General features: G+C 35.6%; 1 protein-coding gene across 1 annotated transcript in view; it reads left to right on the top strand.

Moving 5' to 3' along the window:
• The first annotated feature begins 12,177 nt into the window (after positions 1-12,177).
• The window catches only part of LOC123534299 (G-protein coupled receptor 143-like), a 28,121-nt gene continuing 24,499 nt past the window's right edge, over positions 12,178-15,799 (top strand). The window contains exon 1 of the mRNA XM_053520275.1: positions 12,178-12,190. The gene's annotated coding sequence lies outside the window, so the exon portion shown is untranslated. The remainder of the gene's footprint in view (positions 12,191-15,799) is intronic.

Genomic DNA, 15,799 nt, shown 5'->3' with positions numbered 1-15,799 from the left:
TTCGAAGGATTATATCGGGTCAACTATATATTATATCTGAGAGTGAGGCTGTTACAAAATATCGTTATTGTTTCAATGATAAAATCCTTAGGAAGATGTTTTGGAAGAACAGAAATAATTAATAGTAAACCCGGTTTGAATGTCTCTGTTCATTAGAGGTAGTGGAACACTCCTAACGTCCCGTTATACCGAATAAAGCGGGAATCTAGTAACACTAAATGTACTATAAGGACCAGAAAATATGATTTTGCTGATACTTCATATGATACTTGTTTTATTGTTTTATCCTTGTATATATTATTTAAGACATATCATAGTTAAATTACAGTCATATGAACTATTGTATATTTCCAGTGGTTTTTCATCATTTTAATTTATTTAATACATATAATTCCGTAAGAGATTATGATATGTCTTTCTAATTGAAAATATTACTCATTTTGAGCAGACGACAAATTTCATTACCAGATACACGATGCGCACAATTGCATCAAAAAATCATACACCAAAATCCCTTGAATATAAGACTTTTCTAATCCTTGTGGATGGTGTGAAACAAAATTTCCATCTTTGTTTAGTATTCTATGATATGATTCATTGTCGCCAATAATTAAGACTGAATGGCGATTCTCGCATTATTTGTCCGTCAAAATTAAACAGAAAGAAAGCAATCAAAGAGTAATTATTTCTGAATTACTCGGCTTTGAGCCATATCGAAAATGGCATATGATTCACATTGGGACATTGCTGTAAAATGAAATTCCTCACAATAAATAACGCTTAACTCTGAAAAGTTTGCTTTTGTTTTTATTGTCTGTCCGCTGTAACAATTGTTGCTTATCATTCTTTTCTAAATCTATACAATGTGTGTATATTCGTCAAATAATCAGTGTCTTCGAGTTGTTTGTCGTCTATTTTATCGTGGTTCATAGTTCAGATGCGCAGCGAACTACGAGGGCGTTAAATTTGACGATAAAAAACGAGAAGGCCTTGACTGTTTAAAATCATGCATACATACCCATCGAAATATTTTGATTAAAACCATGCTGGATTTCATTTATGCGAGTAGAAATGAACCGTAGAATATACAGAGCTTGACTTCCTTCTTTGTTTAACTGGCAATCAAATTGAGCCATGTTAGATTATTTTATATATTCAGATGTTATAAACGGTGACATATTATATGCACACATTTGGTCAACATTAAACCTGATGACTATTTGATCAAATAGAGATGAACTTCACAAGAAACAAAGATCGAAACATCCACAGAATGGCGGTAGATCTCGGTATGTTTCCATTTTGCGCTGCAGCTGTCGTTCAACTGAGACGTGAACTGGCAAGGACACTATCGAACTTTCCTGTGCCATTTAGAAGAGTTCTGTATATAAATGTAAGGTGTTTTTCCCATCTGATCTTGGAAGATTGTAAATACATTGATTAACTACCAAATGTTTATCACAATTTCCTTCGACATGACTGATTTTTTTCCATATATTGATTGTCGTTCGGGAATGACAAACTTAACTATCTGGTTTAATATTGAAAAATCCAATCGCTCTGCATTAAGTTTCTGCCAATATTTGACCATGTAATACTGTCATGGCAATATGCTTTTAAAAAGACATACAATTCCATATAATTGTTTTCTTCACTAAATAACCCGTATATATGCCGAACATGGCTACTGAAACTCATAACGTTGGTCTGTACAGAAACTCATTTTTTAAAAATCGTATATTAAGTGTACATCTATATAGTGTATTAAGCATATGGAGTACACTAAACAAATCTTCTAACACAGCAATTAGTGTTTTGTCAAGAAAACTGTAATTACTGAATTATCTATTTTGAAAAATTACACACATCAAAAAAATATATCATTAATAAAATCTGTAAAAAGATCCTCTGAAAGCAAAGAATGCAACCAAGAAAAATAATAGCAGACTCGGTTTGATTGAGAGGTAATGAAAAGGCAACACCCCTCGCGCTCCCTAGCACCGGCTTAAGCGAAACTCTATTACAGATATGTTGAATGGACTCCATGATTCCAAAGGACCAGAAAATATAACAACTCTGAATCCAAGTAAGGGGAGAGTTTGATACATGAAACATGTCAAAATAACAGCAAAATCAAGTCATGCGATCATTTGATTTTATTTAAGGTAGTTCTGCACGTTTGGATCGAAATTTTTTCTACAATGTAGAATTTGATTAAACTCTGATTTTTCAAAACTTCAGAATATACCTAGAAAATTCAGCAAATAAAAAAGATAGGGTCGTGTGCTTGATTTTTTGCTAGACTGATTTGAAAAATTTGGACCTCACGCAATATTTCATAATGGGAGTCTATGGGAAAATCATTACTTTCATAACATTTTCGCGAATAGAATTTTTTCTATAATGTAGATTTTGATGAAACTTCTCACAGTTGTAAATAAACACATGGTCTATACTTTCGTGAAATAAAATGTATAGGTCCGTGTGCTTATTTTTGAGATATCTGACCATGATTAAAGTGAACCGTACATTTCACGCTAATTTTAAGACATTATTTTCATTATTTTAAAGTGTTATATGTTTCAATATCATATTTTGACTTTAGAAATATAGCAACAATGCCACTGTAATAAATTTACTCACATATTTCAATTAATTCATAAAATTATTTTCATTTCCGTACGCCGAATCCAGGCTTTATTCTACGTTTTCCGGATAAATGACGTTACGCCATCACTTCCGGTTTATCAAACGTGCAGAACTACCTTAAGAAATAATATATAGCTACAAATAATAGGCCTAGTGACAACAGTATAAACGTATTCCTTATTACTGCTGTGATTCAGAACGTTCAGGACGGCTTAGTTGAACTACGTCAATACTTAAAGGTTATTAGATCTGTACCGAGAAATATGCACGAGTTCTGCAGCGGAAATATTGCGCGACATTAGAAGCGCAATATCATTCCGCAAAAGAATGAGTGCATATTTCTTGATGCAAATCTAATAATCTTTTTATTACATACGCATAGGCCTACCACACTTATAATTATTATATAAATGATATAATTTATTCTTTAGTAAAATTGAAAATATCGTCGTTTAAGAACTTTTAAACGCAACAGAATGCATACAACTGACGTCAGGAATGACGTCACGCACCCGATATGAAATTTGAACATCCATATGGAAAAATATTGTCGTTTCATGTTTTAATGTAACTTAATGGAGTTTCCAAATGAGTATGATATTCTGTTAAAAACTATAGATCTATATTTGTTTTTTAATTATAGATGTGAATAGACACATTAAATGAAAAAAAGATTCTTTTCACACAGAAAATATATAGACTAGTTGGAAAATTTTCAGAGAGCAAGTCGTATGATTAATCAATCTGTTCAGTCGTTGCAGCTTGTGTGCTAACCTAAAAAGAAACGTTCTCTTTATCAAATATTCCTACGCCGTTTGTTCGCACAATTTGCGTAATTTATATGTAAATCAACCTCTCGACTGACTGATGTGCTTTTTTCCTATTTGGAACATTTCAATAACATTGATTAACTGCCAAGCGTCTACTTAATTCACTCTATATATAATTTAATTTCGAGACACTGCAAGCCGTTCGGAAATGAAATGCTTCGTTTGGACCATCTTGTTAGCTGCCGAAAGCACAATTTTATGGTTTTACGTTTCTTTCAATATTTGATTAAGTTCTTTTATAATCAGAACATCGTCCGGGAATAACGAAATAAACCTCCATTAGAACTCGACCTTAATAATCGTCTGTAGAAAACGTAACAATTGTGGTTTTTATCATGACTGAATCAGGAATTTGACTTTTCGAATAGAAGCAGAATTGTTATCAAAGAATTGTTATAATCAAGAATGGTTATACTAAGACACAATTAGCATGGTAGGCCTAATTACGGTTTGAAATTAATGAAACTTTCCGTGGCCCACACAAGTCCTTCCTTTTTTTCTGAAATACTTACATAATATATATTATATGAAAGAGTTACAAAAATAAAATCAACGCAGTAACTTTTTGAACACATATTTAATCCAATTGTTTTGAAAGACAGCCTTCTGTTTAAATTGTAAAAACATAAGGATTGTTGTGTGTTACATTTACTGAATGATGTCCTGCATTGTGAATTTATTTACGAAACTACAGATTTGTGGGTATAAGATAGAAGATATGTCTGCATTAATTTCCCCTTTAAGGATAATTGCCACTATTTGTATAGGCTGTTTTTTGACAGGTCTGTGTCAGTCCCTAGTCAATGATTTTGTTGGTCCTTAGTCTATGATATACTTTATAATGGTAATTAAAATATCACAGAAAAAGGAAAACAATAAGGAAGCCTGAGTGACAATTAATCAGTCACATACCATGTCGCAATACATTTCAATGGTTAGATGTATAACCGATTCCCAATCGTGGATGATACTTGTAAAACTTGTATATGCAGCACTGAACATTGCGTGTTGTAACAGCTAATTTATAATGTCACAGTCAGTTTGAGATTCTCACATGACCTCTCACCTTCAGGGCGAGTTGTATATAGACTGAGCTAACTGGCTGCCTTGCACATATCCTGCCCAAAATGTGACAAAGTTCGTGACATGGCAGACAACAACAACAAAAATTCTTCCTTGGGTATGAAATGTCTCAGGGTTAGACTAAGTGCAGTCAGTTTAAGGCTCGAACCTATGGCCCTCCCTTTGAGCTAGTGCTCTTTACTTCATATTCTTCATTAAGGAGACAAGTTCATTATGTGACAATCATAAAAAAAACAAGCATTAAGGTTATCAAACGATGTGATTTCATTTTCATCATCACAGGTACTTGATAGTAAGTCAGAATATTAAGCAGAAAAATGACCCCCGCCCCTCTATAAAAAGAGCTTCTATTATATATACAATGATATTTCAATCCACACCTTCATCAGGAATCTTATAATATACAGTTCTGAATTATCTCTAAATATCCTTTGAAAATGAAGGATATAGTGTAATAAAGTTAACTAATGAATGTATGTGGAAGACATTGCTCACATACAGGATAAATATGAATAAGAATGGCTAAATAAAACTTTGTATATTTCCAAGTATATTTTGTAATAGACGTGTCATTGATTCTGTGCCTAAATATTTCAGAAAATCTGAAGTTCCTATTATCTGTTATAAATATAAAACACCTGTAAAACATGTTATATTCATTAACGATAAAATTGTTTCCGACCTAGATGTTCAAACAAATACCCATTCTTACTGCAAATGTAAAAACTCAAAATTTTGCTATTCAGATGCCGGTCATGTCATCACTGGTAGTTTTGATATTACTAAAGACAAGCGTATTCGTAGTTTATTCTTTAAAAGACCTAAATACAGAATTCCTTCAAAAATTGATTTTGATGCTTGTCGTGGTCAGATTGCGGAATCCATCGAAACATTTTGTGTTAAATGGTGTTTTCATGAGAATGTTGATCCCAATGCATTATCGTCTTGGAAACGTAATATTTTCAAAATTGTCAATTCTCGTATAAAATTTTATCAAAAAATGAACACCTACTTCCACCAAAACCCAAGTTTACTTTGAGACATCTGAAAAGAGTATTCTAAGTATGCCTTAGTTCCAGTCGACACGGTGGCCAACAATATAATCGTCATTTGATGCCTACATCATGTTATTGTTTTATAAAACGAACTAAATAGCACTAACGCTAATACACTGAGTCCTTCTGCTGAACAAAATTTGGTCATAGTAGGTATAGATGATCAACAAATTAAACTTCCAACCATGTACTGGATTCCTAAATTGCATAAACAATCATATAAAGTTCGTTTCATCGCTAATTCAAGTTCTTGCACCACTACACAAATATTTCAAATTTTAAAGCTATTAACATCCTGTCTAATTGCTGTAAAAGCCCACGTGAAAAGATACTGTGATAAAGTATACGAAAACTCTGGTAAACACTTATTTTGACCGATAAAAATTCTTGCGAAATCTTGGATAAGTTTGAAATTAATAATAACAAGGTATCTTCAGTCAGTACTTATGAATTTTCTACTTTGTATACCACTTTACCATATAATATAATACATGACAAACTAACTGCCCTAATTCAAAAGACCTTTGCCAGGGAGAATGCTACATGTCTCGCTTGCAATTTCTATAAAGTTTTCTTTACTAACTGCTGCATTAATAAACATTTGCGATGTGGACCTGTGACGTAGTTTGTAAAGCCTTTTACTGTTTGTTGAACAACATTTACGTCAGCTTTGGGAATGCAGTTTTCAGACAATTAACTTTGCACCCATTGTCGCAGATTTGTTTTCATATTGTTATGAAAGAGACTCTATGTTGAGCCCTTCTCCAAATACACAGGCAGATATTATTACTGCATTTATTAATACATCGCGCTATTTGGATGATATTTTTAATATAGACAATCCAGGTTTTTTTGTTGTTTTTCTTTCTTTTTTGCTCAATTAGTGGATACTATTTATCCACGGGAGCTCCAGTTAAACAAGAGCTCGTCGAACACGAAATGACCCCCATCCCCCTTGATGCATTCAGTAATTGCACAAGGAACAGAAATTATATGCTCACTGTAAACAAAAGTTCTACTGTTCTGGTCCAATCTGACCTGGACCTTTAACCTATTAACCTAACAAGAGATCCAGGCACCGACCACCGGGCCATTTTTTAATGTTCCAAATTTCAAGACTAGCTCAAGATCAAAATCAAGGTCAAATTTCATTTCGGTACAAAACACTGTGCATGTGGTCCAAATTTGAAAGCTGTGGCTTGAGAAATGTGAAAGTAGGCCACTAGATCAATTTCAAGGTCAAAGTTCATTTCGGTAGACAGAACTATGCATGTGCTTCAAATTTCGAAGCTGTAGCTTGAGAAATGTGAAAGTAGGTACTAGGTAAAAATCAATTTCAAATTTCAATTCAGAACACAAAAATATGCAAGCAGTCCAAATTTGAAGCCTGTAGCTTCAGAAATGTGAAAGTAGGTCACTAGGTCAATCTCAAGATCAAATTTTATTTCGGAACACAAAACTATGCATGTGGTCCAAATTTGAAGCCTGTACATTCAAAAATGTGACAGTATGTCACTAAGAAGGTCAAAGTTTGTTTCAGTACACAAACCTATGCATGTGGTTCAAATTTGAAGTCTGTAGCTACAGAAATGTGAAAGTAGGTCACTAGGTCAAGATCAAGGTCAACTCATGTCACGGTTCATCTTGTCACTCAAAACAATACATGTGGTCCAAATTTGAATGATGTAGATTGTAGACATGAAGATTCTAAGTTTTTCCCTATATAAGTCTATATGAACCATATGACCCCCGGGGTGGGGTCACATTTGATTCTAGAGGGATAATTTGATTAAACTTGGTAGAGAACCACTAGATGATGCTACATTACAAATATCAAAGCCATAGTCTTTGTGGCTTGGACAAGAAGATTTTCAAAGTTTTTCCCTTTATAAGTCTATGTAAACCATGTGATGCCCAGGGCGGGCCATATTTGACCCTTGGGGAATAATTTGGACAAACATAGTAGAGGACCACTAGATGTTGTCACATACAAAATATCAAAGCCCTAGAACCAGTGGTTTTAAACAAGAGGGTTTTCAAAGTTTTTTTCCTATAGAAGTCTATATAAACCATGTGACCCCCGGGGTGGGGCCATATTTGACCCCAGGGAAATATTCTGAACAATCTTGGTAGAGGACCACTTGATTTTGCTACATACCAAATATCAAAGTCCTAGGCCCTGTGGTTTTGGACAAGAGGATCAGAAACCATTTAACTGTTCCTGGCAAATGTGACCTTGACCTTTGACCTAATGACCTCAAAATCAATAGGGATCATCTACTGGTCATGACCAACCTCACTATCAATTTTCTTGACACTAGACCTAAGCGTTCTTGCGTTATTGCCTGGAAACCATTTTACTGTTACTGGTCACTGTGACCTTGACCTTTGACGTATTGATCTCAAAATTGATAGGGGTCATCTGCTGATCATGACCAACCTCCCTGTCAATACTCATGATCCTAAGCCCAAGAGTTCTTAAGTTATCATCCGGAAACCGTTTACTGTTTAGGGTCACTGTGACCTTGACCTTTGACATACTGACCTCAAAATCAATAGGGGTCATCTACTGGTGATGACCTACCTCCCTATTAACTTTCATGATCCTAAGCCCGAGCATTCTTGTGTTATCATCCGGAAACCGTTTTACTGTTCAGGGTCACTGTGACCTTGACCTTTGACATACTGACCTCAAAATCAAAATATCATCTGCTGGTGATGACCAAACTCCCTATCAACTTTCATGATCCTAGGCCCAAGCGTTCTTGAGTTATCATCCGGAAACAGTTTTACTAATCAGGGTCACTGTGACCTTGACCTTTGACATACAGATCTCAAAATCAATAGGGGTCATCTGCTGGTGATGTCCAACCTCCCTATCAACTTTCATGATTCTAGGCCCAAGCGTTCTTGAGTTATCATCCGGAAACGGATTGGTCTACATACAGACCGACCGACATCTGCAAAACAATATACCCCTCCTTCTTCGAAGGGGGGCATAATAAAACTAACAATTCGGATACTGCTGCTTCACTTTTAGATTTGCATTTCTCTATTCATTTCATGACAATAGTATATATACCAAAACTTATGACAAGAGGGAGGATTTTATTTTTAGTATTGTAAATTTCCCCCATTTGGATGAGGATGTATCTCGGGCTACATCTTATGGGGTATATATTTCTCAATTAATTCGGTAGTCATGTTGAAGATTTCAACGAACGTAATCAATATATTACAAATAAGCTTCTTCGGCAGGGCTACAGTTATTACAAATTGTGTAAATGTTTTGCAAAATTTTACTATCGTAATTCTGATTTAGTTTTAAAATTCAGTAGTAATTCAAAACCACTCCTGCCAAAAAATACTTCAAAACCCCGATTTTTATGGGGATGTGGTTTACAAACTTCGTAAGAATTTGGGTCATGGTAATTTTCAAACTTTATAAACTTGGTAAAATTATAAAACGTTTTATCAAAAGAGGTTACTAGCCAACTGTTTTGAGACACACTGCATGTTTAGTGTTCAACCCGTTTACAGTCGGACACTACGCTTCCGTCTTTGATTCTGTCTGACGGAAGGGTGGGATGACTCTGTGATAGGCAGTTTTGAAATCCCACCTGGACTGAACTGTATCGATTTCTGTCTTCTGGCCTGTTTCGTCGGGCCCTTAAGGGCGTTTCTCTTAATGCTCTGTCATCTGTATAGGCACTGAGTACATGCATTTTTGGTTTTTAAGGCTTGCTTTTTATATAATTATATACAGGAGCATTTTTGTGTTTTACATGCCATATGCATTTTGTTTCCATTGCGTGTGTTAGAGATTCACTTGGCAGGGTTTATTTTTATTTACACTGTCCCGTGACTTTGGAACATGGTAGGGGTAAGAATGAGGTTGGGTGCGAACCATAAACCGGAGTAAACTCCCCAGTGGCGTTTTTTGCCACTGACCGTTCCAGAGCAGTGCCCCACATTGTTTCTTTGTTTGTTTTGTCCTCAGGTGTTTGCTTTGTATGTGTGTGTGTGTGTGTGTGTGTGTGTGTGTGTGTGTGTGTGTGTGTTAGATGTGTGCACATCTGCTTGCTGTGGGTTTCGTTTTAGGGAGGCTGCGTTTTTGGAACGCGGCATACCTTGTTTGACATTTATCCTTGCTTTTTTGTGAACACAGGAAAGTCTTGCTTTGAGGTCATTGTCCTTTTTCCATGCAATAAGGTTCACCGAATCAAGAAAAACTCACCACTGTTGTACAGTTTTGTGTGTGTGGGTGTGAGTGTGTATGTGTGTGTGTGTTTAGGCTAGGCAATTGTTTGTCAGTTTCATCCACAATCCTGTTGTTATTCAGGATAAGACTCTTCCATACACTTCCTAATTAAAGGTCCACCTAGATAACCTTTTACAGTGCCTATCACTGGCGTATACTTGCAGTAGACGCTCCATGATAGCCGCAAAATCTGTTACAGTATGGCTAGTTAGGTCTTGTGGCATTTTGTCCAATTATAGCTCTGTCAATAAAAAAAAACAACATAATGTTGAGAAATGACAGTAAATGATATGTTGAACTTTACCTAAATAAAGGTCAGAGGAAATTTAACAATAGGGTCATGTATGTCCTAGATCGTTCACCTAAGATTCACAGCTTGCTAGAACAATTTTAGTAGAAGAGCATGCAGAGAAATTATTTCAAAATAGTGCCAGTACTTTTTGACAAGTTCCCACTAAACAGAAACGTAAACACAAACACTTGATATGCGCGTGTGTGAGGTGAGAGGTATGTTGAGATCCATGACAAAGGAGGATACTTACTTCTTACTAAGACTAGATTTTGGAAATAAAAATACAAACTTCAGTTAACTACTACTAATTTAGATGTATATGCAAAACTGCTAAAACAATTGAAAGGATTAGGGCTTAAATTACTCTGTGATCGGCTATTTGAAAAGAAAAACTGGTAAAGATCAAATCAAAAAAAGTTTCGGAGAAATTGTGGTATTTTCTGTACAAAGTGAAATATGTCAACAAACAAACAATTGTTTTAAAAGAAAGTTTAAAAAACAACAGAATTCCACAAGTGGAAATATGTTGATAAAGCTCCTGATAGGCAAAGTTATCTTTCTGCTGCATATATATATTTCTCTCTACTATATAAAAGTTCAATTTGTAAGGAATAAACAGCAGCAGACTTCTGTGTTTTACAATTATTTTAATTCTTCACTGCAAGCGTTTTCAATACATATATCTTCAGGCAGTTTACATTTTGAAATAATGTACAATGACGTCACGTCGTAACAAAAATTACGGGAAACGTCGTATACAGACGTTGCGGCAAACTTCAAGAAAAATATATCTTTTCCATTTCGGTAATTCAGAGTGTTGCCGCCTTCCGTATCTCAGAAGTTTTGCATTCCGCTATCTCTTTCGCTGTACAATTCCTTCCTTACACAAGTAAATTGTATTAAAAAAGTCAGTAAAATCCTTGTGCAGGTATAAAATATATAAAAGTTCAATTTGTAAGGAATAAACAGCAGCAGACTTCTGTGTTTTACAATTATTTTAATTCTTCACTGCAAGCGCTTTCAATACATATATCTTCAGGCAGTTTACATTTTGAAATAATGTACAATGACGTCACGTCATAACAAAAATTACGGGAAACGTCGTATACAGACGTTGCGGCAAACTTCAAGAAAAATATATCCATTCCATTGAAATACCTCAACACTCTGAATTACCGAAAATTTCTCTCTACTATATATATATATATGAGTGTCAAAGTACAGGAAAATGTCTTAAAATGCAATTAGATAAAAAAAAAAAGACAATTTCATGAATTTGAGGATTTTAGATGCATAAATGCTTTATCCTGTTTTACAGATAACATAGAAAGGTTACTTTTCCATTCCATTGAAATACCTTAAATGGGTTATGGTTGGCAGTCGTGATCACTCACCAATTTTTCTGAAAAATAAAAAACACACACAAAAATACAGCTCATTTCCCTAGAGTAAAGAGGGTTTCTGGTGAGTCTACTATTGGACAACAGTAAAAAATTGTAAAAGAACTTTTTTGTTTGGTAGTAGTGGTTGGGGAGGGAGGAGGGTAATGTGGGATGGAGCTTGTAGGAATTTGGTAGAGGTCATCTAAGAAACATTTGTATGAAATAAATTTTTGAATTTAGCCCAGCAGTTTCTGAGGAGACAAATTTTAAAGATTTTCATATGGCCATACCCTTGCCATCTATACAACCATGCATTTATTTATTAAACAAATCAATATGATATCCCAAAGAGCTATAAAAATAAATAGGCATATTTCTTTGGACGATATAAAACAAAGCAATCGGTTACACCGACGGATGCTTCCCGAAACTACTAAAGCATACGGGTCTTTCTAGTCACGGAGGTTGTGTTAAGGGGAAATTTGAAATGCTAGAAAATGTCAAAGAAAAAGTGGGAAAAGTGGGAAACAGCTGAATTTAGTGGTGTTCAGCCTATACCCAATTGGATACACCGGTTGCATTCAGATCCATTTTACTTCCGCTTCCGGTAAAAATAAAATTATCCAACAGAACGATAAGTGAGTAATTTATGTCCTTTCTGTGCTATTTCAGGAAACATGATTGAAATAACTTTGCAGCTTGTAGCATAAGGTCATTACCTGCTCTTGTGTAACGACCAAAATGAGTGTCATGCTCGAGTATTTTGCTGTGTCCCATAACTTGACCTTACACAGAGACAGCACAGGTATCTGCGGCTGGAAATAGGAGAGATCGTGTTTGTATACAAATCCGTTGTATATTCTATTTTTAGAACTGATAAGACAAAGACCGGGTGGGCTGTCGCCGAGCGTCCATGTTTTTTTTAAAACATTGATGTTTTTCTAACGGCTTAAACTTTCTTAAATCATAAATGATATCAATAATTTTTTGATCATTGGAAAGGATATAAAACAAGCAATTTATTGATAACTTTTAATTTTTATTTCGAAATAAATTCGATTAATTATGATCGCTTAACTTACAGTGTTTTTTCTAAAAGTTTGGAGCATCGCTACGCCGCTATTAAAATCATATGTCATTTAAAACGGTTATTAATTTTCAAAAGTTATTTGAATATAAAAATATGAAAATCGTAAGCATTTCAAAACTTTTTGAATTTTTAAAATCCATAAATGAACGAAAAAGTTATTAGAAATTAAAAATTCCGATCCCATACACAAACGATGTAAAAATATTTGTTTTGCCCACCGTCAGATAAACAGGTGTTGATGCGTGACGTCAGGGCGATCTCTCCTATAAAGCTGCTGTGTCTACTACCCGCTGTGATTTGGCCGTTGTTTCTCCTATTTGAAATTCTTTACATTTATAGTCACCAAATAACCCACAACTTTCGAATTAAATGCTTCTTTAAAATATTATGAATTTGCCGATGATATTTAAATAATGACAAGGTAGCTCTCACGCCATTTTTATGCTCCCGAAGGGATGCATATAGTTTTTGAACCGTCTGTCGGTCTGTCCGCAATTTTCGTGTCCGGTCCATATCTTTGTCATCCATGGATGGATTTTCAAATAACTTGGCATGAATGTGTACCACAGTAAGACGACGTGTCGCGCGCAAGACCCAGGTCCGTAGCTCAAAGGTCAAGGTCACACTTAGACGTTAAAGGTCATTTTTCATGATAGTGCATTGATGGGCGTGTCCGGTCCATATCTTTGTCATCCATGGATGGATTTTCATGTAACTACGCATAAATGTGTGGCACAGTAAGACGACATGTCGCGCGCAAGACCCAGGTCTGTAGCTCAAAGGTCAAGGTCACACTTAGACGTTAAATGTCATATTTCATGATAGTGCATTAATGGGCGTGTCCGGTCCATATCTTTGTCATTCATGCATGGATTTTAAAATTATTGGGCATGAATGTGTACCACAGTAAGACGACGTGTCGCGCGCAAGACCCAGGTCCGTAGCTCAAAAGTCAAGGTCACACTTAGACGTTAAAGGTCATATTTCATGATAGTGCAATGATGGGCGTGTCCGGTCCATATCTTTGTCATTCATGCATGGATTTTAAAATAACTACGCATGAATGTGTGGCACAGTAAGACAACGTGTCGCGCGCAAGACCCAGTTCCGTAGGTCAAAGGTCCTAAACTCTAACATCGGCCATAACTATTCATTCAAAGTGCCATCGGGGGCATGTGTCATCCTATGGAGACAGCTCTTGTTTCAAACAAAGGAAGTAGAATGAGCCTGGCCCGGAAGTGAAAACACGTGCACATAGCGGGAATCACGCTCTGTTTATCTGTTCTCGCGGGATTTGTTGTTTTCATTGCTAAGCTGGAATTGAATCCACTTCGGTTGGTAGAAAACATGGCGTGAGAGCTACTTTATCATTTCTTTAATATCATTTGAAAATTCTGGATATATTAAAAACGAATGTTGTTGGTTATTTGGTAACTATGTAAAGAATAAATATTCAATTTCAAAAAGGATAAATAGCATCAAATCATGGCTGCTAGTCAAAACTGTGGCTGTATTTCAAGCCGCAAGGTTCCTGTGAGAGACGTCAGTTCGCACATAACAATATCCCTGTGACTTCAGTTTTTCAACGACATAAGGAATCAAATGATTGCCAAAAATATGAAAAGAGAATAACTGAATGGCCTACTTGTCAATCGACAAAATAATACAAGACCTTCACTTTGTGTGTTGTTATTATCACAGGTGGCAGTAATGTACCTAGTATACAGTATGGGTCCATGAGCCTTATGCACTTAAATCTTACTTTGAAGCCCAGTTGCAAACCATTTACACAGAACGAGCGAGCAACGGCATACGAAGCGGTACTTTTTTCTCTGTTCGAATAAATCCCACACATGAAATGAATACACATGTAGAACTTTGTTTATTCTACCAAAATACTACGTGACCACCGCTTGACATGCGCGGGATATGCAAATTAACTGGAAATACCAACATTGACATTGTTGAAAACATATGTCCATCAAAAACATAAGTCCTGAGGATATAGGTGTCTGACCGGACACCTAGTCTGCGTTCTAGCCTATCGGATTCTTCTACCCATCCAGTAGTTAATTTATTAACAAATTACATATTTTTTTCTGTTAAAATATTGTATTTTGATTTGGATAATAAATTGCTAACCATGATATAATCAATTTTTGTGTTAAAAAGGCGGCATAAAGTTATGTTTGTTGTTTCCTGTATTAACATAAACCACATGCATGCAGCAGAAAAAAATCAGCAGTGGACACTTTTGCACAATAAAAACCTGAAAAAGTAATTATTTCATGGTGGGGAAACCAAGAATGCACTGTCATAAAAAAGCAGCGTAAGTGACCTGACCACACACAAATTTACGTCGATTCAGGTAAGAAAAGTCTTGTAACTTTTTTATTGTACCCCCCGACAACAAAGTTGTAAGGGGGGGTATACTGGTTTCAGGTTGTCTGTCTGTCTGTCCGTCTGGCCGTCTGTCCGTCTGTCCGTAGACGCAATCTTGTGCGCACCATCTCTCCTTATCCCCTTGACAGAATTTAATGAAACTTCACACAAGTGATCAGTACCAACAGTAGTTGTGCATGGGGCATGTTAGGTTCTTTTAGAAAAAAAATTTGCAGAGTTATGGGACTTTGTTTTTTTGTTACTATACTATATACATAGACACAATCTTGTGCGCACCATCTCTCCTCATCCCCTTGACACAATTTAATGAAACTTCACACAAGTGATCAGTACCAACAGTAGTTGTGCATGGGGCATGTTAGGTTCTTTTAGAAAAAAAATTTGCAGAGTTATGGGACTTTGTTTTTTTTGTTACTATACTATATACATAGACACAATCTTGTGCGCACCATCTCTCCTCATCCCCTTGACACAATTTAATGAAACTTCACACAAGTGATCAGTAACAACAGTAGTTGTGCATGGGGCATGTTAGATTCTTTCAGAAATTTTTTTTGCAGAGTTATGGGACTTTGTTTTTTTGTTACTTTACTATATACATAGACACAATCTTGTGCGCACCATCTCTCCTCATCCCCTTGACACAATTTAATGAAACTTCACACAAGTGATCAGTAACAACAGTAGTTGTACATGGGGCATGTTAGGTTCTTTCAGAAAAAAAATTTGCAGAGTTATGGGACTTTGTTTTTTT

The sequence above is a fragment of the Mercenaria mercenaria genome, chromosome 12 (assembly GCF_021730395.1).
Source record: "Mercenaria mercenaria strain notata chromosome 12, MADL_Memer_1, whole genome shotgun sequence".
In the NCBI taxonomy this organism is placed as follows: domain Eukaryota; kingdom Metazoa; phylum Mollusca; class Bivalvia; order Venerida; family Veneridae; genus Mercenaria; species Mercenaria mercenaria.
Note: the sequence above shows the minus strand (reverse complement) of the source record. Positions and strands in the feature narration are given on the sequence as shown.